This window comes from Dreissena polymorpha, chromosome 7, assembly GCF_020536995.1.
Source record: "Dreissena polymorpha isolate Duluth1 chromosome 7, UMN_Dpol_1.0, whole genome shotgun sequence".
In the NCBI taxonomy this organism is placed as follows: domain Eukaryota; kingdom Metazoa; phylum Mollusca; class Bivalvia; order Myida; family Dreissenidae; genus Dreissena; species Dreissena polymorpha.
Genome location: NC_068361.1, coordinates 97,390,925 through 97,413,942, shown reverse-complemented (window position 1 = coordinate 97,413,942; position 23,018 = coordinate 97,390,925). Strand labels below are relative to the sequence as shown.

The window sequence follows — 23,018 nt, the reverse complement described above, 5'->3', positions numbered from 1 at the left end:
CATTTTTGTCAAGGTGTGTGCTATCTTAAATGTTTTTTTTTATACTCTCGACACTAATGATGAAATTGTTCATTACAATATAAGAATGGAATACTCTTGTTGGGTAGACTAGCTTTTTTCCCCTTTGTTCCATAAACAATAATGTACTGCTTGGAGGGTCACTAAATTGTGTTGTTTTTTCTCCAAAAGCACCCAATGGATAGTTATTAAAGACGAATTCGATAACACAACAATTCAAATACATTTTGTTAAGTTTGGACCATATATTACCGTATTCTTGCAGCATCTTCCATGATGGATGCTTCTGATCGAGATGGTTTCAAACGCCTGGAAACAAACGCAAATAAATTTAAGTGTTTCAAGTTTGAGTCGAACACCTGAAAACAAACGCGTTCCGCCTCTCGCGTAATACGGAACCGAACAGGCCTATTGAGGCTATAGCTATAAACAAACTGGTGAAACAATTTGCATTACCCATATCTCTGAAATCACTGCAGGGAATCACGTGGTTTTATTTTGATATGAAACACGGATAATGGCGGCGTCATTGTCTCGGTAAGAGTATTTTATTTCTTGTACCTTAATGTTTGATTTTAATTTGCTAAGATGTAGCCTATCATATGCGGAATCGAATTCCGCGTGTAATGGTACCTTACATGTCATATATTACTGAGTACTTTTCTCGCTTACCCTTTGAATTAATTTCAAAGTGAATATTTTTAAATGATAGTTTTCACGGAATAAGGCGTTGTGTAATATATTTCATAAAATTAACATAGGTCATACCACAAAAATGCAGGAGAAATTCGAGAAACATCATCTAGAATATGTACGATATTCTTAACGGCGTACCAATCAACATAAAAAATAAACGCGTAAATAAAAAATGATATGTTACACGGATTAAAATATTTATGATATGTTTCTCGTAACAATTGTTAAAGAGCTAGGTAAATATTTATTTCCAGACTTGGTTTGGTGTAGAATATGCGGCAAGGCTTTTCGAAGCGCCTCAGGATAAAGGATCATGAAAGAAAACATACGGGGATAGCGCCAGACAGATCTTGTGGACGGATGTTCTACAGCAAAGCTAATTTAACAAGGCACAGGTAAGATTGTTTTGTGAAAATTATGCATTTTCAGAAACGTGAGTGAGACAATTCTTTTGTATTCAAGCACATATGACTGTTACTGTTTATTGCCGATTATTACGACACATTGCAACCAAAATTGTTTCAAAATTGATAAAATGTTTACGTTACAAATCTTGCAATTGCTGATGATGGCTCTTACGAACTGACACAGCATGGAATGTATACTCATTGGAACGATGTATTTTCGAAAAAGAAAACCAAAAACACCAGGTTAATTTTCAATTGTGTGTTTTTTTGTTGTCATTAATGATCCAAAAAACGTGTGACATGTTAACGTGGATCTATTTCATGGCGGGTCATGAGTTTCAAAACAATACTCAAACTTCGTTGCACCGTGTTTAGTGGCGGATGTGACAAATTGCGTATCTTCTAGAATGGCAAAAGTTAAAAAAACATTCGCATTGGATCAAGTTAAATCTACTATCTTTTGCGCCATATAACGTCAAGTCATTCTATTAAATATGAAATACTTGACCAGTTTTTTAATTGTTTTACCGCAATATTTTGTATTAAACTACAAAAATGTGAAGCATACAAGTCCGACGTGTACATCTGTTGTTTTTCCTTGTATGTTTTCTTTTGCAAACTGGTGTTTTCTTTTCTGTAGGTGCGCAGCACATAAGGACACTAAAGAGTTTGCCTGCGAGACATGTGGGAGGTCGTTCGCAATAATGGCAGACCTAAGAGCGCACATGACACAACACCAAGAAGCAACGTTAAATGTGACACATGCGGACATAAAATGAGAAGGAGAGACCAGTATGATGATCACATGGCTATGCATCTTGGGGCCAAGAAAATGCATGCAAATGCGGGAAGACATATACTCACAAGCCGAATTTGTATAGGCATCAGAAATTGTGCAAACAAGATAACAATACCAATGCAGTTGCAAGCAATAATACGCCATCGACTTAAGAAAAAGCTGAAACGTGTAAACGCTATTTGTGTTTTATGTTGTTTATTTTTATTTGCAAGTTTTTAATTGTGCAACAAATTACTTCAAGTGATTGTATAGGTGCAATTTTTACACAGCCATGTCGTCATGGTTATCCTCAGGGAGAGTGATACGCTTGAATTATCTTCTGTTTATTTTGATTATATTTTTTGAAAGTGATGATGGTGATTCTGTTGTGATATTCCAACTAACCTTTTGTTACCTGTTCTCATGATTAACACTGTGATTTAATTTAATTATCTGTGATATTGCTGATTTGTGAACACATTAACGCAAATCCATGTTTTTCCTATTATTGTTTTGAAATAAATAAATCAAGTTAGCGTTTTGTTATTGAACAATCATTTAGAAACAGCAATTATAAGACATCTTAATTACGACGGCAGTTTTAATTTGAACAGCTAAACTAAGCCCACACACTTTTGATCGTATAGAATTTAATCTTGCATACTGAGTACAGGACAATCTTACAAAATCCGTTTTTATGCAACAAAATATATAATTACATACAAGCATTAACTTGAGCATAAATTAAATATGATGAATATTCATAACCAATTGTCTTTGATATCAAATTTCGCAGGGAATGTTTTTGTTCAGAACAATGAACACATTAAACAATATGCTGCATCGGCGGTAAGGTACGGTGGCAAAAGGGGACAAAGGAAATGTTTTATTTCACTGTGTCCGTCGCGTGCGCACGTGAAAACTATGACGTGCGCACGCGATAGCAATTACGTGCGCACGCCATAGCTGACCAATCAGAAAAGGTATCAGATCAGAACAGTTTGCGCGTGCGAAAGCAATAATTGACTAATAAAACTTTTCGAAATACCAGCCATTTGTAACTAGCGCACTGAGCACATGTGTGTTTTTACAGCGAATTATATCTGAATAATCACTTATCTGATACCTTTTCTGATTGGTCAGCTATGACGTTCGCACGTGATAACTTTCGCATGCGCACGTCAAATCTATCGCGTGCGCACGTCATAACTATCGCGTGCGCACGTTATAGCTATCGCGTGCGCACGTCATAGTTATCGCTTGTGCACGTTATAGCTATCGCGTTCGCACGACATAGTTATCGCGTGTGAACGGCATAGCTATCGCTTGCGCACGTCATAGCTATCACGTGTGCACGTGATAGAGACCGTTAACTAAATTATTTCCTATATCCCCTTTATGCCAACGTAGCTATGTCTCAAACTCTATGGTATGATATTAACTTTATTAACTTAAACAACGCTTATAAAAGACGTAGGAAGGAAATGTGAATACAATTGTACCCTTATTTTGAATAGTTTTAATTTACAAAGCAAACTGCCGTCCGTTATGAAAATTGTCACATCGAAATTATTTCTTCGTCCATACTGTCAATTATTCACGTTAATGTATGCCCATCTTATCAGATGGCAGGATTTTTTACTCATTTCTTCGCGCTTTTTTTCCAACGTACACCGAGAGACCCGAGCTGTAAAGATGTCCGTGAGGAGGAAGACACTGTGCCTATCTTCTTTCTTCCTTTTTGATATTTCTTTCGTACACAGTCAAACACGTGGTTTCTGAAGAAAACAAAACATAAAAATTGTCCTTTAAATTAATAATTGCAGTGGACAAAAATAAGATGTACAGTTTCACTTAAACGAGTTTTAAACATTTGTATTCGCTAAAATAACAATGAAGCGAAGTTTGAGTAAATTTATATATATGCTATGAGAAAGTAAGTTATTTTAAGCCATTAAATAAACGAGCGAAACTTCTAGTGAATGATAACCGGATTATTTCGCTTAAGCCTATGAAAATAATAAGATTTATCAACCCTTCTTTATGGTACTTCATTTGAGTCGTGTTCTGAGACAACTTGGCTTAATGCATGTGCGTAAAGTGTACTCCCAGATTAGCCGGTGCAGTCCGCATCAGGGAGACACTTTCCGCATAAACTGGATTTTTGCTAAGAAGACACTTTATTTAAACGAAAATGTCAAAAGCGGAAAGTGTCGTCCCTGATTAGTCTGTGCGGATTGGTGGTGATTTAATTGGAGTTTTTGGTTAAACTTCGTTTTCCGCAAGTTATTTTGCTTTCAACATTTGATCTTGTTAACAGCTGGGTGTTTATTGTTTTATGTTTGGTCACAACGATCTTCTTTTTGTAGACGTTCTTTGGCCTCTGTAAGGTAAGCCGTGTTTTTTTCGTGTCATTTTCTGAAATGGACAATGGTGTACTTATAAATTGCATAAATGGTGGGGGGCGGGGGTAATAATTGTAAACGTTACGTTTTTGTATTTTAAGTACAGTAAGAGTACTTTTGATATTGGCAAACTAAAAAGCCCGTGGACTTTTAATTGTTTTCACGATGTTCATTAATAAAAATATTTTTACTAGCGCTTCAAACTATTAAAATAATTAGTATTTGTGATACATGTATTAATCTAAAGTATTTAAATGATACCAAACCGGATTTCACCAGATACAAGTACATGTATGTCATTTGTACGAAAAATTGCATGCCTTGTAACATTTACCGGTATCACAAAAATATGATAATAGTAAAAATAGAATCATATTTAAATGTTGCATTATTCTAAAATATCCGACGTTTAATTTCTCGCCTTTAGATAATACGTAAAAACATATCATACAATTAACGTGAAACATCATTAATTTGTATTCCGTGAAACATTTCATTTTGGTTTTGTGATTTATTATGCAGAAACTGCAAAGTTTTCAGACTCTCAGGCGTATTGTTAGTAATGTAAGAAACCCAGGTGTATATTTAATAAGAACGAGTTTAGTAATGTTGATTTTAATCATATTTGTGAAGAATTCATTTTAATCCGTGAAAACTATCACTGTCATTCATTCGCATGTGTACAAATTCAAAGGGTAAGCGAGACAAGTACTCAGTAATATATGACATGTAAGGTACCATTACACGCGGAATTCGATTCCGCATATGATAGGCTACATCGTGGCAAATTAAAATCAAACATTTAGGTACAAGAAATAAAAATTATACTCTTACCGAGACAATGACGCCGCCATTATCCGTGTTTCATATCAAAATAAAACCACGTGATTCCACGCAGTGTGAAATACTTGTACACATACACGAATCCATGTTTACACATAACAAAAACTCTATTGATTGTTGAACAGGAGTTCAATTAGATTCAAAAGGTCAAACGACACCAATTGTCTTCAAAAAGTATTCAATACACGACAGAGTTGTTCCCACCTTTTTTAAATTGGAATGCCGTGAATATGTATTCAGTTTATAGACTTATGGAATGAAACAACGTGATGATCTCAGCAAAAAAAGTCAACACACTTTGTTTTAATTTTGTCAGTAAACTCTGTTTGAAATAGATTTAAATATTCAAAAATAACTTGCCATATTTACCTCATAAAATTCATCAAAAAAGCGTTTACTCTTCGTTGACATTATTCATTCTTGAAAATAAACAATAAAGTCAGTATGATTACGTGACGTGGTAAGATATTAACGTGTAAATGCTGTTGATCTAATTCACAAGACAAACACGAATAGTCGTTAAATACTTATTTTAAAATAATAGCATGATTTGCCTGTATGGCTGCAGATTAAACATGAGCCGCATTTATACCTAAGTCTACAAACATCCGATTTCTTTTTTTCAAATATATGTAACGATAGGCTCTTTTTAATTCTTAACTGTCTGATCTTTACCTTGTCTCCATGTCGTGTAGTGAATTTATTTCAAGAGCCACGTCGATGTCACCGTCAACACTTAATAATAAAGACAGATGTGTTTATACATCTACGCAAATGCATAAATAGGCACTAACACGCACTTCCTAAACTAGACAAGTTGTGCGGGTTTATATAAAGGGTGATCTTGCCCATCACCGTTACATTACCACGTTCTCATGCATTTATGATCGCAATGCAATGTTTCGTCGATATTCTTTTATTGTCTGGCAGAACTGTTGAGCATGTTGCACGATATTATGATTACATATCGCTTTGATAAGCAAATATCACTCTCCAGTGATGCGTCACATTTACATATCCAAAAGGTCATATTCGCCATAAGACTTTGGTTATTATCCAATCTGAAACGACTATTTGTAAATATTGAAGTCGACGTGATAGTACAGTGTCAAGTATCGCATTATTACGATTCACATGTGTCAACTGTAAGTCAGAAATAGCGTACCTCAATTATCAGACTACTTATCTTAATATATGTAAAAAAATCCAATTAATACATACTATTTCATATATTTAAACCAAACAGCTAGTATAATCTTCTATATTAGCATAAATCATAGTAAATACACAAACAGGTGAACATATCGGTCGTTCTGTTCTACTTATCTTAAACAACATGATATCGAACTATCGAACTATTGTGTTGTACTAGTAAATTTTATGGAATACCCATTCTATACGTCATGGAGCTGTGCAATTAAACACAATCTAAAACGTCATAATTCGTTTAACCAGAGTAGTACATGCCACAACCAGTGCATCCGACCTTTCAACTGGATTGTTGTTTATCTTTCAAATTAAATGGCAAAATCACTAGTTTACTAGTCATCTCTTGACTGTCAACGTTAGGTACTATGTCAGGTGCTGATACAAGTTAAAGTTAAAACTTAACTTGAAATTTACTTATGATATATTGATCAAACTTTAATTGAACACATGTTGAGTAATGTGAAATTTGAAGTAAGAGCAAACAATCAATTCACTGTCGTGACTTAATGCCCACTTGTATATATTGACCTTCACAGACTGTAACGTTCTCTTCACCTGAATTCTAATGTTCATAGTCGTTCCACCTCTCTCGTGCCTCCGTTATGTAATGCGCTCTCGCATCAATGTTCTCGAATTTAAGTTCAAACAGCGTTTTATATTTTATATTTTATTTGCCTGATATAATTTCTTCCTAGATTCGTTTGGGGGAATCAGTTTATGATTATTCTAGTAATGGCTCCATATGAACTTCATGATTTGTAACGTTTCCGTTACCAGCTGGTGTACAATAACGACCTCGGATTTAACTCATTTATTCTGTATTCTCTATCCCCAATCCTTTACTGAGTGCTCACATATCCTAGTTTATAATCATTTAAAGGGATAAATAATGTAAACAAACTACTTATCCACGTCACAATAGATATATTTATATCTTAAGCAAACGTCGCACATAGGTGGTTCTTAAAACTATATGGGAACTATGAATTTACCTGCTGACTAGACCTGCCAACTGCAAACGCAATAACAGTTTGTATAATTATACTAGTATAAGTAATCAGCATATGTGTAAAGTCGCTATAGCAATCAACATAATGAACATACAATATATATACCAACAAAGCATTTACATATTTGGCCAGTAGGTTTCCATATCAAAGTATATACATAGTATCAACTTATAAGAAAAGAAAAGTAAAACACATTCGTGCCATAACAGTGTAATGCGAATTGTGGATTCATAACCATATTCACGTGAGGCCGACTTAAGCTACGTATTCATGCTAGTTAGGATTGGATATGTTACTGTAGTCATTTTGTTTCCGAAAACAAACAACAATATTAGAAGTATTGTATTGCAGAAATAATACAACACCGACAAATACGGAACCAATATAACCGGAAATTGTCAAGATGATTCCTTTGAAAGCACATTGAAACGTATTCTTTGTGCAAATCGGGAGGGAATGGCTATTATTTTGAGGTTCTATCTGTCTTAGTTTTTTCCTATATTTTGATAAGTTTCAGCTAAAGCGTGAGTTGCCCTCAAACTTAGACATAAGAAAGACATATTAATGTTTCATACAATAATTGAATGTTAACAGAACTTTTAAACGCTTGTTTTGCTTATTGACGCGGCAAACTACATTGTTCTAATTTAGACTTTGATGGGATATATTAATACAATGCTATCAAGTGAAACAATTCAAGGGAAAGCTTTACTTATCATTTATAATATAAAGAAGTGAAACTCAAGCTGCTGGAGCAGTATTGAATTCTCATTATATACAATAAGTTGGTCCTTTATTTAAGGCAAGTGACCAATGGCCAAAACAGTACAAAACAGCACAAAACAGCACAATACAAGACAACATTAACAATATAAGAATAAATTCGTGTTTACTTGACTTAACCTGATCGTATTAAACGTTCTCATTAAAAGAGGCTTTTTTATTTTTATTTAAAAGTGACTTGTGAATAATACAAATAAAACTATTCTTACCCTCTGCGATCTCGGTTCGCCTTATGAAACGGAAATATAAAATGATTATAACGAATATTTCCATGGCGTAAATTCTCTCTCAAGCTGTTGATTCGAATTATAATAAATAAAGTATCATATTAGCTGCGATATAAAAACAAAATTAGTTAACAATGCCTACACTTCACAACAAAAGCTACCCCATGTTTAATTCAGATGTGTGTAATATGTTCTTGTATGCCAATATCGCGTTTTATGAACATAAACTGGTCAAGCAGATTAAGGTGCGCAATAGTATGTGAGGTATAATATGTATGCACATACGTGGGTGCCAAACAGGGAATCCACAATAATCATTTCAGCAATTTAAATTTTTTCACTTAACATTACACATGTTTAAGCAGTTTATCACATCAATCACATGGATATTTGTTCAAATTCTGAGAAACGATATGGCCACATGCGTCTTAAGTATAACCATAGAAACTGTAAATAAACGACGCGATGACATGTCCAACTCTTTACGAAATTTCGTTCTTTCCTCCGTTATTATTTTAACCATTGAAAGGCTTTCTGCGTTGCTTATTATAAAGAGATGTTTCTTCAAATGTAGTCAAAACATTTTTACACACAACATTAAGCAAACAAAAGAAACTTTTCTTTGAAAGAATCCACCTTAAAGATGTACAGAATGAAACAAATGAACAAACGTTATCAAATAATTGTGTATTCATTAAAGAAGAAACGATTGTGAAAGTGTAATAACTAGGTGAATCTTCTGATAACCTGTGTGCATACGTTTTAAGAAAATATCACGCCGATATATGATCACCGATATTAGCTTTAACTACGTACTTGTAGGACAATTGATCTATTCTTTTGTAACTGATTGGTTGTTACTAAGCTTATGTTGAAATATTTTTCAAATTTGGCAACAACATATTATTGTATTGTATTCTTTGTGAAAACAAATACAAATATATTTTGTTCACCTCATTTCAGGTTACAAAGATCTCTTGAGACTGTATGAGCATCACTAAACGGGAATGTAATCACATTCCGACTACCATGTGAACAATTAAGATTATAATTTATAAACATAGGAATATTGCAACTAGTGCACCTAATCGGTAGAAAAGCTTGAGTCAAATCCGTGTATAATTTACTTAATGTGAGTGACCAATTGCATATACAATACATGAAGATGTATGCATAACAACATACAACATTTAAATGCTCTAAGCTGGGGCCACCACCATGGAATGGTCCATACAAAGAAGCATGTACGTAGCAGGTTATTGACCCTCTGTATTGTTTTATAATGTTAATATTTAAACTTTTGATTTTAAAAGTGCTTTGTTCTGAATTTGTGTTCATATAATAATAACCTAATTTAAGAGCAATTCGTGCACAAACATGTGCAAATATTTAAATCACATGTTATATTAAATGCTTAAAATAATAATACTTCGGGAGTAGCTGTTTTCAGTTCTTCGATGAGTTTCTTTTTTTCGTCGGTGAGTTCCTTAACCTTTGCAAGGTTTTCTTCGTTGCTTATTTCCCAGCGATGTGCCTGAAATTTCACTTACTAATAAAGCTTTAATAACAATCAATCATATCAATTTATTAAAATATGTGTTAGCATAATCAGAGCTTAATTATACACGGAACACGTAAAATATTAAACCTGTCTGTGGGACAAATAAGTGAAAATGTCTAAACAGTTTGATGAAATTTTTGTTTGTTTTGCTCTTGTGTTAAAATACTCACAATCACCCTCCTGAACCCGAATATTATTCAATGAATAATAACAAATATACACCCGAACACTCACAAACGCATATTTTAAAGTTGGTTGTTTATTTTCGGATAATGTACATGTTATTGAATTTTCAAATATTGTTTTACTTTTTATACGATGACAATAATGGAATAAATTTCTTTTAATACGGAAACCAAACAAAACATACACCCAGTACTTATTCAGCTGCGACAGTATCAGGGTAACCTTTAATTCTACAAATAACCAATTTCAAAACAAACAAGCACAAACATTTTAAAGTTGACAAGATACAATTTTAAACAACAAAGACACAAACATGAAGACAAAATTTGGGTCGGTAAGTGCAAACGGTTGAAATTCTTTAACGGTTTTGAAGGAGTACAAAACGTCACACTTGGACGAGAAATAATTTTTCAAACAGTTACATGTAAAAACAATATCACTAAGCATTACACATGTTTAAGCAGTTTATTAAATCAGTCACCTGAATATTTTGTTCAAATTCTAAGAAAAGATATGACATACCCATTCATTTGACTTGTGTCTTAAGTATAAACGTAGAGACTGTAAATAAACGACGCGATGACCTATCCAACTCTTTACGAAATTTCGTTCGTTCCTCCGTTATAACTTTAACCATTGAAAGGCTTTCTGCGTTGCTTATTTTAAAGAGATGTTTCTTAAAATGTAGTCAAAATCATTTTTACATAAAACATTCAACAAAAAAAGAAACTTTTCTTTGTTAGAATCCACCTTAAAGGTACACATAATCAAATAACTGAACAATCGTAATCAAATGATTGTGTATTCATTAAAAAGAAAATATTGTGAAAGTGTAATTATAACTATTATATCTAGGTTATTCTAATGATAGCCGGTGTACATACGTTTTAAGACTATATCACGCCAATATGTGATCAGCGATATGAGCTTTAACTACGCATCTCAAATGATGTATTATAGTGTAACTGATTGGTTGTTTCTAAGCTTATATTGTTAGATATTTCTCAAATAAAACTACAAAATAGTACTGTCTTGTATTATTTTTAAATACAAATTTATTTTGTTGATCTCATTTCAGTTTACATTAAACCTGTTGGGATTGTATGAGAAACATTTAACGGGAATTTGATAACATTCCGTGTGAACAATTAAGATTTAAAATTATAAATGATAGAAATAATGGAACTAGTGCACATAATCGGCAGAAAAGCGTGTGTCAATACCCGTTTATAATTTTCTTATGCTGAGTGACCAATTGCTTATGCAATACATGACGAAGCATGCATAAAAGCATATAACATTAAAGTGCTTTATAAGCTGGGTTCACCACCATGGAACGGCCCATACAAAGTAGAAGGGTCTTAGCATGTTATTCAACCGCTTTATTGTTTTATTATCTTTTGATGTAATCGTTTGCTTGTAAACAGTTATGCGTTCTGATTTTTTTGATCATATAATAATAACCAACATTTTAAGAGCAGTTCTTAGACTTAAATGTGCGAAGATTAAAATCCCATTTTGCTTACACATGCATAAACTATTAATACTTCACGTCTAGCCGTTTTCAATTCTTCGATGAGTGTCTGTTTTTCGTCTGTGAGTTCCTAAGCCTTTGCAAGGCTTCCTTCGTTGCTTAGTTCGAAGTGATGTGCCTGAAATGTGCACTTACAAATAAAGTCATGGCAATAATCAATCATATAATTTTATTAAAACATGTGTTAGCACAATATGAGTTTAATTAAATATAATATTAAAAGTGTCTGCGGGACAAATCAGTAACAATGGCTACCAGTTCGAATACTGCTTTTTGTTATGTTGTTTTTTCAACATAGACAATCACTCAATCACCTGCCTAACCCGAATATTATTCAATGAATATGGAATGAGTGATGTATTGGACGTCATCATTGATGACGTTCATTCGAACGAATGATTAAGGGGGCTAAGTTTCGTTAAGCTGGCGCATATAGCCGCGATTTGGGAGTCTTGAAAACTGGCCGAACACGTTTGCTGAAATTTGACATGTATATGGACCAGAATGCGATCTACCTGTTGGCGTAGGCGTTATACCTGGCAAAAATCAAGTTTTCGAGTATTTTGTGTTTAAACTTTTTTTGTGGGAACGGGCACGCGCTCAAATAAACATTGTGACGTCACTTCACAAACAGCGCTAGAGATCCGCCATCTTGTAACGCAACAAAGAAACTCAGTGTCATTAATTCAATAAACACAGAAAAATATGATTGTGTTTAATAATCATTAATACAAATGTCTATATTTTGTGCAGCAGATGTTTATTCAGACAGATACGGCAGAATTATGTAAGTATCTTTGTGTACTTTACAGTAGATTTGATAGTGGTAAACAACTCCGTACCGGTAAAGTTCAATCTAGCCGATTTTACTACGCAAGTAATTTAAGTATCTCACTGGCAAAATGAGCTTGACACATAAACAACAACCGGATCCGATTTACATCCACATAATATTGTGGGAATCCGATGCAATGCAAATTACTCATGTTTGATAACGTTTGATGAATTCGTTATATCAATATGCATTAACTTTCAAGGGGAATAATTTTAAATTGAAATGTGCGATTCAATGACAGTGTTATATTGGGATAATAAGTCGTTTAGCCGTTATCATGATAAGTATATTGTTTGTTGTGTTTCATTTTCATTAAAAACATACTTTTACTGTTTTTTCCTTAAAGTAAAACAGTTCAGTAGTCATTATATCTTGAATTTTAAATATTGAAATAGATGTCGGATATTTCATATTTTCGGACGTTGCTACGTAAGCTAGTTGTCAACATAATTATTAATATACTGATTTACCTTTTACGCATACAGTTGTGCAACTGTTGTCTACGTAATGATACGCTGTTTAATGTCTATAATGTCTTCCTGCCCCTGATGATAATAAGTATTTATCTCAACAAACCCCAGCAATGTCAATGGTCTGTCAACATAAGAAAAATATTAGCTAAAGAAACTTCAGCGTACAATTTATATAGCAGTGTCCGACAAATCCATTGCCCGGAGCCCGGGGGCTACAGAATTTTTTCATCGGGCTACTGAAATGTTCCAGCTGACGCCCGCCGGGCTACTATAAATCTATAAGAGCGGTAGCCCGTTTTATTGACAGACATACGTAGAATAAACACGCTGACCATGTGTTTCTACACCGTGTCTTGTTTATAATCCGATAACAAAGTGCAATCAATTATCTTATCAGTCACCGATCACTTGCGTTAATGTCGTAAACAGTAAGAGTGAATTTTAATCATTCAATCAGAATCAACATTTGTCGTCTGCTAATAATATAATGAGAGCCGGTTGAATAGTTGGCGCACATGATGCAACATCATTTCGCAGTTTGGAATTCTTTGTTAACCGCAACTATGAGTAAGAGCGACTACGTTTTTGATGTCGTTAAATATCCAAGGATGCCGAACATTAAATAAATCAAAACAATAGCGGATTCTTCAAAACGGTAACGAAACCGAAAATGAATATTAATAACAACGCGGTTAACACCTGCTAATTAGTTTGCATTGTCAATTAATAATTGGATTGATCGACTGTTAATCAATAATTCCATATATGCCCAATTTAATTTTTTTTAAACCAAATTATGGGAGGGTAATATAGACATTGAGAGTCATAAACACAAACGTTTGAAATTTTCTAAAGTGTCAATTGAATTTCGGCATATGATTCTATTTAAAGATATGATGAAATAAGCTCCCAATCAGGACCGTTCAATTGCAACTTGCGTAAATCACCTGCGACGGTTTGCACACGTTGTGTACAGTTATTTTAGGTTACAAAATTCTACATTTAATAAATGAATTTCTTTGTCCAGACAGGGACCTATACAAACGTATAGGCCCCTGGTCCAGATAAAAAGCGCGCACAAATTGGCATGGGTGTATTTATTTGTAAATAAAAATTTCGTAGCGGGTACATCATTGAGATCATTTAATTTCCATTAAAAGTTTCGTTGTGAATTTCAACTAAAGTACCGGGGTATCTCGCGAATTATTTGGCATTGACATTTCCTCTTAATAAAATATAATGTAAACACGCTGTATCGTTACCGTTACACTGTATCAGTTCCTTCATTATTGAAACAATTATTGTATTGTATACTGACTGCACACTAGTGTCGTAACATACGGATGCAATACGTAAATTCGGACAGAACTTAAAGTCGGACACAAGTAAATAAATGATTTAATACTCTTGATTTCTTGAAACTCGGTATTTGTTGTTAAAAAGAGCTATTGCATTGATTAACACCATACGAGTCAGTCGTATTGATCATCTAAACGCTTTATTTACGTTTCCAACTTAACGTGCTGTCCGAATTTAAGTACACATACATGTGCACATACATGTAATATCTACATGTAGTATATGATTTTCTTTGGTACATTTACATTTAAGTACAAGGTGCCTGTACTGTAACATTAATTAACAATATTGACTGTGTACATCAGACTACTTGCTGTATTATGTATATGTATGTATACATATTATGTATATATGTAAATGAAGAAATAAAATAAAGATGAAAACCTGCATCTTATCATTTTGTAGGAAAATTATATGGGCTACCAAATATTTTTATTGGTAGCCCAGTGGGCTCCCTGAAAAATAAGAAATTTGTCGGACACTGATATAGTATTGACATACCTGTATGATGAAGCCAACCCCGTATCGAAAGTCAACCAGAGTCGTAACATATTTAATTTATGTCACGCTATAAATCAAAGAATACTCATTTTCTTGGATACATTTCTACATATATTGGTGAATGAATATAAATTACTGCACCGAGGAATATTTTAAGGTTCAAATGTTTCAACTGCATCTTACAATAGATGAAAATAACTCTCATCAGTCTGAAATTCACAATTTTGACGCCATTGTTGCTTTGTCCAAGACTAGTTTTAATTTGGATACTTTCGAACGACCTTGACATTTTTTGCTGAAATTGTAAACATTACTTTCGTTTTCTGAAATCTATTATTTGTGATTAACAACAAGTTTGGTGGATTATAAAAATGATTTCAGTGTGAATCGGGTAGTTTTAAATATTTACTTTGAGTTTGTATTTACACTACAATTTGTTCACAAAACAAGCCAGAATATTCTAAAATACCGGGAAATGTCATTCTGAATTTGAAAACACTTGAGCACATGGTATGTTACTAAAAGTAGAAATACCATCATATGACCGTGAAATCTCGGGAGATTCGCATTTCAAGAAAGTCTGTCACATCGCTGTTTTTCTCGATATGTAAGAGCAGAATAGATAAATTTTAAATGTTTAAGATAGTATTTTGTGAAAGAATGTATCAGTTAAATGTGAAAAATGTCAATCTTTCCAATCAAGTGATTGATATGGGCCAATAACTGCATTTAAAAGCTGTTTTGGACCGGTATTTGTTAACTGTCGACTTTCGGCATTTTCTGGTTGACTTTCCTAATGGGGTTGGTCCATAACTATAAAGTCGCGCCAGTCAAAAATCATAAAAAGCGACATTTAAAGTTATGGTAGCCAGAATTAGAAAAATATGTACAACTGAGCAATCAATCATGACACTCTGATGCCTCAGGTTAGTGCAGTGATTTTTCCACCAGATTCTCACCAAGGTGATCCCGGTTGATTTCACCACAATTGAATATATGTCAGTACACAAATAAATTATACAGCAGGTAATGACAATCGATAAATGTCTTAGTTTTAATTTAATTGTTTGCACAAATTTGGACACTCTTTGTGTCTGAGATATGTTGGGTTAAATGACCTTTACAACAAAACATACATCTCTGAATCTGCGATACATTACAGTTAAAGTTTAACACATATAAAATACCAGTATTCAGATCTTAAAATATCCTAAAAAACTCGTATGGTATGAAGTACATATATCTTGTGACGTATTTTCATTTTAAATCTTGAATTTAATGACGACTTGAATTTAATGACGACAAGTCGGACATGCAGTTAAATATTTTTATATGTATATCGTGTGACATAATTTCATTTAAACTCTAGATTTTAACGACATTAGTCTGACGCGTGCGGCGTTATTTTATTTAACAGTAAAACAAAAATTAAGTAGACTATCAAAAAAATACAAAAAGTGTACTTGTAAATAAAAACTCCTTCATTCCGTATAAAGATTGTACGTTACAGCAGAGCTCCAGATAACTTTTCTGAGTAATTGGGTTAATACTCACTACTTTTGAGTTCAATTGGGTATTTTCATATTCAATTGGGTACAAAAAAGTCGGTACCCACTACCGGGTACTTTAATTGACAATTGGGTACCTTTGTTTTAAAATTGGGTATGTTCATTGTCTTAAATTCTCACCTGCTTACCTGAATAAGCTGGTTGTAGTTCCACTCTTAATTGATTAGTTTCAGAGATTTTGTGTCATTATGTAGATGTATCCATAATATACAGTCTTGATTTAAAAAAAAAGTTCAACGATTTTTTCCACCAGTTTTCTTACAATGTAAGCACTGACAGCGATTGCCTCCGACATAATATTGTCAAGAATTAGTTTCACTATATTTTCCGCTTCTGATTTTGTGTTGCCTGCGGTTAAATATCTTAAAATTGAGTTTCTTTGTGCCTAGGATACGATGTTTCCATTTTTAAGGCCTCACGATTTCGACATTTTCACAACAATAACACGTAGTCACAAAGACACTTTTTTCCGTACATATTATTGTGCTGAAGGTTATACTGAAAGCGCTTGGACAAAGCGGAAAGAATCCGGGTATTTCGGACCAGGGTATTTCCGGGACAAATTTACTCGTTATGCAAAGGAAAAATATGATATGCGTAATCGGCAATTTCAATGGGGTTTCGGAACGCATGGTTTTATTTTTCTATGCGTAATCGGCAATTTTACATTGGATATTTGCACAAATGCCCACCTTATCTGTAGCTCTGTTACAGTAATCTGTGAAACAACGTCATTAATAAAACAAAAAAATATGTTTGACCACAACGGTGGCTAATAATGTTTACGAAAAAATACAAACAATATAGATTTATCTATTACATAACATGTTAGAATTTTATCATGCATTTATAATCACTCATAAAGAGATTTCAATATACAGTTACATGCATAGACATTTTTTTTTAAGCCAGTGCCTTTTGAATTCAGAAAATAATCAAGATAAACCATAAAATTGGGAAAAATAGATAGTAAACCATAAACTTGAGAAAAATGAGGCATTATTAATATGATTATAAATAACAGAATTACAATAATATTGTTTGGAAGTGCATGATTGAGTGCATTTTAAAATTTATATTATAAAATGCTGCTTGAATTTCTTTTTACCTTTCATATGTAAAAAAAGAAATATCATCTGCTAGTGCAAAATATGACTTGGAAAGCTGGTTTATGGTCATTTCGTAGCAAAAGAGAAGAAAATAAGTGCATTAAATAAATGAATTCATATTTTTGTATCTGGAATAGTTGTATTTTAAATAGTTCCTCCACCCTATTATGGCCGAATAAGGGCTAAATTGCTTTCCGACTTGAAATGAAAAGGCATATTGGTTGATCGTGTAGCGTTTATGTGCAAAATTTGAGGGCCTATTGATAAAGCTTGTTGATGCCAAAACAGGTAATAATAATAATTTATTATCAGGTACATGTACACAAGCAAATAAGTATATTTAACCCTTTCAGTGCGGGAACCGAATTTTAAAGGCCTTTGAAAACAGTTTGGATCCAGATGAGACGCCACAGAACATGGCGTCTCATCAGGATCCAAACTGTTTGCTATTCTGATAGTATTCTTTGAAATTTTTTTGAAGAAAATGCTTATTTTAGAAATTCAGCAGACAACATTTTAGCAGACGACAAATTTCCCAGCATGCAAAGGGTTATTAAGATGCTTAAGGTGTGGAAGACTCATAATCAGGTTTGGTGTCCCTCAAACCCTAAGCGTCTTGTAATTCCTTATGCAGTTTGTATAGATAGTGCCGCATCCTGACACGTAAAGCTTGTGCTTTGTTGGCAGCGTTAGTTGGCTGTTAACAGGTTCATTGTGGTTATCTCCACCATCAGTCTGTCCGTCTGTCCTAGCCACTATCTCCTACACCATAAGCACTAGAACCTTGAAACTTAAACACATGGTAGCTATGAGCATTATGTGCGACCCTGCACTATTTGGAATTTTGATCTGACCCCTGGGTCAAAAGTTAAAGGGGATGGGGTGGAGACGGGTCAGAGATTTTCACTCATTTTTAGCTTGACTAATATATATGAAATATATATAATGGAGCTATCCTGATCACGTCGGCGTTACTGTTAGCGTGCACATGTTAAAGTTTGTGTACTACCCCATATATTTTCTTTGTCCTTTAACAAATTACTTTTATACTTTGCATACATGTACTTCTTTACCAACATGACCCTTATCTATAAACAAGAGCAGACAACTGTATCAAGCATTTTGACAGAATTATTGCCCCTTTTATACTTAGAATATGCCTATTATTGATGAATCTATGTTAAAGTTTGCATACCACCTCAAATATTTTCTATGTCCTTTGCCATATTGCTTTGACTTATTGTTTTCATATTTTGCATACTTCATTACCAACATGATCCCAATCTATAAACAAGAGCAGACAACTGTATCAAGCATTTTGACAGAATTATTAACCTTTTATACTAAGAATATGCATATTATTGATAAATCTATGTTAAAGTTTGCATACCACCTCAAATATTTTCTATGTCCTTTGCCATATTGCTTTCATATTTTGCATACTTCTTTACCAACATGATCCCAATCTATAAACAAGAGAAGAAAACTGTATCAAGCATTTGACAGAATTATTGCCCCTTTTATACTTAGATAATTGAACATTTTGCTTAAATTGCCATAACTTCTTTATTTATGATCACATTTGATTCATACTTTGACAATACAACACTAACCTGACATACCACAATGCACTGCACCCAAACTATCCCCCATGCCCCACCCCAGAATCCCCCCCCCCCAAATTTTATTTTTATAATTATTTTTGAAACTTCATCTTTTAAATTACCACCAGCCCACATAAACCACCTGTCTCCATGATGGCTTACATTAACCTGTCAAGCACTCGAAATCTCTTAAGACAATAGTTACGGTCAATCTCAACCATGCATGGCCGCATTACCAACCCTGGGGCGCCCCCTGGGTCAAACATGCGGCATGGGAATACGCGTCTGCCTCTGCCGCACCATTTTTCACCAATTGACTTCAAATTAACACTAAAGATTTCTTATGACAACACAGTGTCTCGACCATCCATGTTAACATTACCCACCCCAGGGCCCCGCCCACTTTGGTGGTAAAGATCCCAAGCTATTTCAGCATAATTAAAATCCAAGCCATTTTTGTGGTCAAGACCCGAGCTTTCTCACCATAATTAAAATCCAAGCCAGTTTGGTGGCAGAGACCCTGAGCTATTTCATCATAATTAAAATCCAAGTCAGGTTAGTGGTCAAGATCCTGAACTATTTCGGTATAATTAAAATTCAAGCCAGTTTGGTGGTCAATTTTTGTGGTAAAGACCCCGAGCTTTCTAACCATAATTAAAATCCAAGCCAGTTTGGTGGCGGAGACCCCGAGCTATTTCAGCATAATAAAAATCCAAGTCAGTTTAGTGGTCAAGATCCTGAACTAATTCGGTATAATTAAAATCCAGGCCAGTTTGGTGATCAAGACCCCGAGCTTTTTCAGCATAATTAAAATCCTAGCCAGTTTCATGGCCGAGACCTCGAGCTGTTTCAGCATATTAAAAATCCAAGTCAGTTTAGTGGTCAAGATCCTGAACTATTTCGGTATTATTAAAATCAAGGCCAGTTTGATGGTCAAGATCCTGAGCTATTTCAGCATAATTAAAATGCAAGCCAGTTTGGTGGTCAAGAACCCGAACTATGAGTATAATTCAAATCCAAGCCAGTTTGGTGGTAAAGATCCCGAGCTTTTTCAGCATAATAAAAATCCAAGCCAGGTTGGTGGTCAAGATCCTGAGCTATTTCAGCATAATTTAATTCTAAGCCAGTTTGGTGGTCATGACCCCGAGTTATTTCAGCATAATTAAAATCCAAGCTGTTTTGGTGGTCAAGACCCCAAGCTATTTTAGCATATATTTATGGCATAATTTTTTCTTACCCAATTGTTTTCGTACACACATTTTTTTCGTACCCATTTTTTTCTGTTTTTTGACAGAATAATGCCCCCTTTTATAGTTAGAAAATTGAAAATTTGGGTAAATTTTGTGTTCAGGTCTACTCTTATCCTATTTGTGTTAAGGTCTACTCGTATCCTAAAGTATCAAAGCTATATCGTCTACTTAATGTTATAAGTCATGTAACTGACATTTTTAAACATTTTATTTCTTTCCCATTTTTGTTTTTTTTTATTAAGGTGACATACATCAACTGTTAAATAATATTAAGTCTACCTTTTTGGTAAAATTAATGTTTTTACCAAATTTTCAAAATTGACATTACGGACACATGTAATTTGCTGAATGAAAAAGTAGCATAACTGACATTTAGTTAAATTTTCAGGAGAAGGAAAAACTTCTTTATTGAAATAAAATAGGGATACTTACAGAGTGAAACAAACACATGGGATATTTTCAGATTTGAATACTGGTATTTTACGCATCTTTAGGCAGTTCTGTGTACCAAGGATAAATACAATATTTAAACATTCATGTACAATGCACAATACTAAAAACCTGAATTGTAACTGTAATGTATTTCAGATTCAGAGATGTCTGTGTTGTTTCTAAGGTCATGTGAAAAATTAAGTTTATATGTTTATAGGTTTAAAATTGCAAATTGTCCTCTTACTTGCCCTTGTATTTCAAGATAGAATACTTTCCTTCCCAGAGGAAAGAGATCTGGGTTTGAATCCCAGTGGGGGCTTCAGAGGATGATTCATTTTAAGAAAAATGAATATATTTGCTTTACTTTGTCTCTAACTTAACCAAATAACTCTGACAATGCCTTTACAAGTATGCAGTTTTTGATAATTCAATTATGCAAGAAACATGTATAATTTTAGGGTAGACTTAGACAGCAAACTAAGAATTGGCATCCATTTTAGTTTTTTAAGTCAATACAACAATAAATGCATATAGGAACACATATTTAAATTAAAAATGCAACAATCAGAGGACATAATCAATTAAATAGTAAATGACTACTTTAAATATTTTTTAGCACTGTTTGTTTTTCAGAGATTTGTGAATATGACGTTTTATGTTCTTCCCATTGAACTAATGCAATATGTGCTTTGGAACTGGAATCATTTAGTGTTGGAAAGCTGATGTTTCACGTCCAGAGGGTCCTTGCTTCCGGAAAGCTGAAAATTGTATATGATCTCCCCACTCATTCCATCCCGCGAAACCCTTAAGGTGTCGCAAGTCTAGTATGGAATGAGTGATGTATTGGACGTCATCATTGATGACGTTCATTCGAACGAATGATAAAGGGGGCTAAGTTCCGTTAAGCTGAGGCAAATCACTGCGATTTGGGTCTCTTGAAAACTGGCCGAACACGTTTGCTGAAATTTGACATGTATATGGACAAGAATGCGATCTACCTGTTGGCGTAGGCGTTATACCTGGGAAAAATCAAGTTTTCGAGTATTTTGTGTTGAAATATTTTTATGGGAAACGGCACGCGCGCATGACGTCATGAAAAGCGCTTAGGCTAGCTTCCATCTTGTTAATAAACAAAGAAACAAAGTTACGCGTTATTAATTCAATAAAAGTTAGGCGTTTAATCGATAAACAAAGACGTAATAATTGTGTTTGAATATCAATCGGAAGTACACAAGTGTGTTTTTTTAATAAACATCACATAAATCAATGTGTTATTCAACGTATTGTGAATTTGTGTGCTACGAGTTGAAGAAAGGTTTACGCGGCTAGGCTTTCCGAGATAAATGTAAGTACACACTGGTATTAGAATGGTATTCTATTTATCCGATAATATCTATTACATTATTAGGGTTTAATATTTTATTATTAAATCAATAAATAAACGTGAGCAGCAAATCAATTAATTTCGTTTGCAGTAGAAACCGAAAGACGGAAAGTAAACAAACCAACCATCAAAATGGCTGACGACATAGCAACGTAGGAATGAACGCTCACAAAATATTTACAAAATAAGATCATCATAAATGATGTAAAGTGAACGCTAGTTAGCTATTTTGTAGATAAGTATACGATCCAACGAAAAAACAATAAAATTTGACATAAAAAAACACCAGTGGATATGGAAATCATCGGCGTTTGAAATAGCAGACGGCGTCGACCAATGGCTGCCAATACAGGTTCGAAAAGAACGCTCGAAAGTATTAACAAAATAACATAGATGATGTAAAGTGAACGCTAATTCGCTGTTTTGTAGATAAGTATACGATCTATTGAAAAACCATAACATTTGACACAAAAACACCCGTGGATATGGAAATTTTCAGCGTAACGAAATAGCAGACATCACACGGCGTCTCATCTGGGTCTACGCTGTTTGCCAAGGCCGATAATATAATGAATGGAAATGCACAAACTCAGTAACTGGCAAGCATATATGCATTAGTAGGTTGTTTCGTGATTATTCAGAAACGACTACATAATTCTTTTGGTTCTGCCAGTGCAACTTAACAGAAATAAGTATAAAAAGTTTCTACACCTGACAACAATGTGCCAACTTAATACAAGGTAAGTTGTTTACATTATTTAAAATATTGCAAGCTTACAGTACTCAACAATAAACAGCTGGTACAATGTAATGTCGTTTTAATTTTAATAAGCCCGTGGTTAATTA

General features: G+C 33.9%; 1 protein-coding gene and 2 long non-coding RNA genes across 5 annotated transcripts in view; 1 reads left to right on the top strand and 2 right to left on the bottom strand.

Annotated features, from left to right (window-relative positions):
* LOC127839380 (uncharacterized) overlaps positions 1-23,018 on the bottom strand; it is a 179,156-nt gene that overhangs the window by 18,187 nt on the left and 137,951 nt on the right. The window lies entirely within an intron of this gene.
* LOC127839354 (nuclear pore complex protein Nup214-like) overlaps positions 1-23,018 on the top strand; it is a 259,153-nt gene that overhangs the window by 113,678 nt on the left and 122,457 nt on the right. The gene's annotated exons all lie outside the window — the stretch shown is intronic.
* Positions 5,536-8,379, bottom strand: LOC127839396 (uncharacterized). The gene is made up of 3 exons (XR_008030326.1): positions 8,359-8,379; positions 5,823-5,882; positions 5,536-5,566 (listed from the first exon to the last, which is right to left on the bottom strand). It is a non-coding gene; the product is annotated as an uncharacterized LOC127839396 (long non-coding RNA).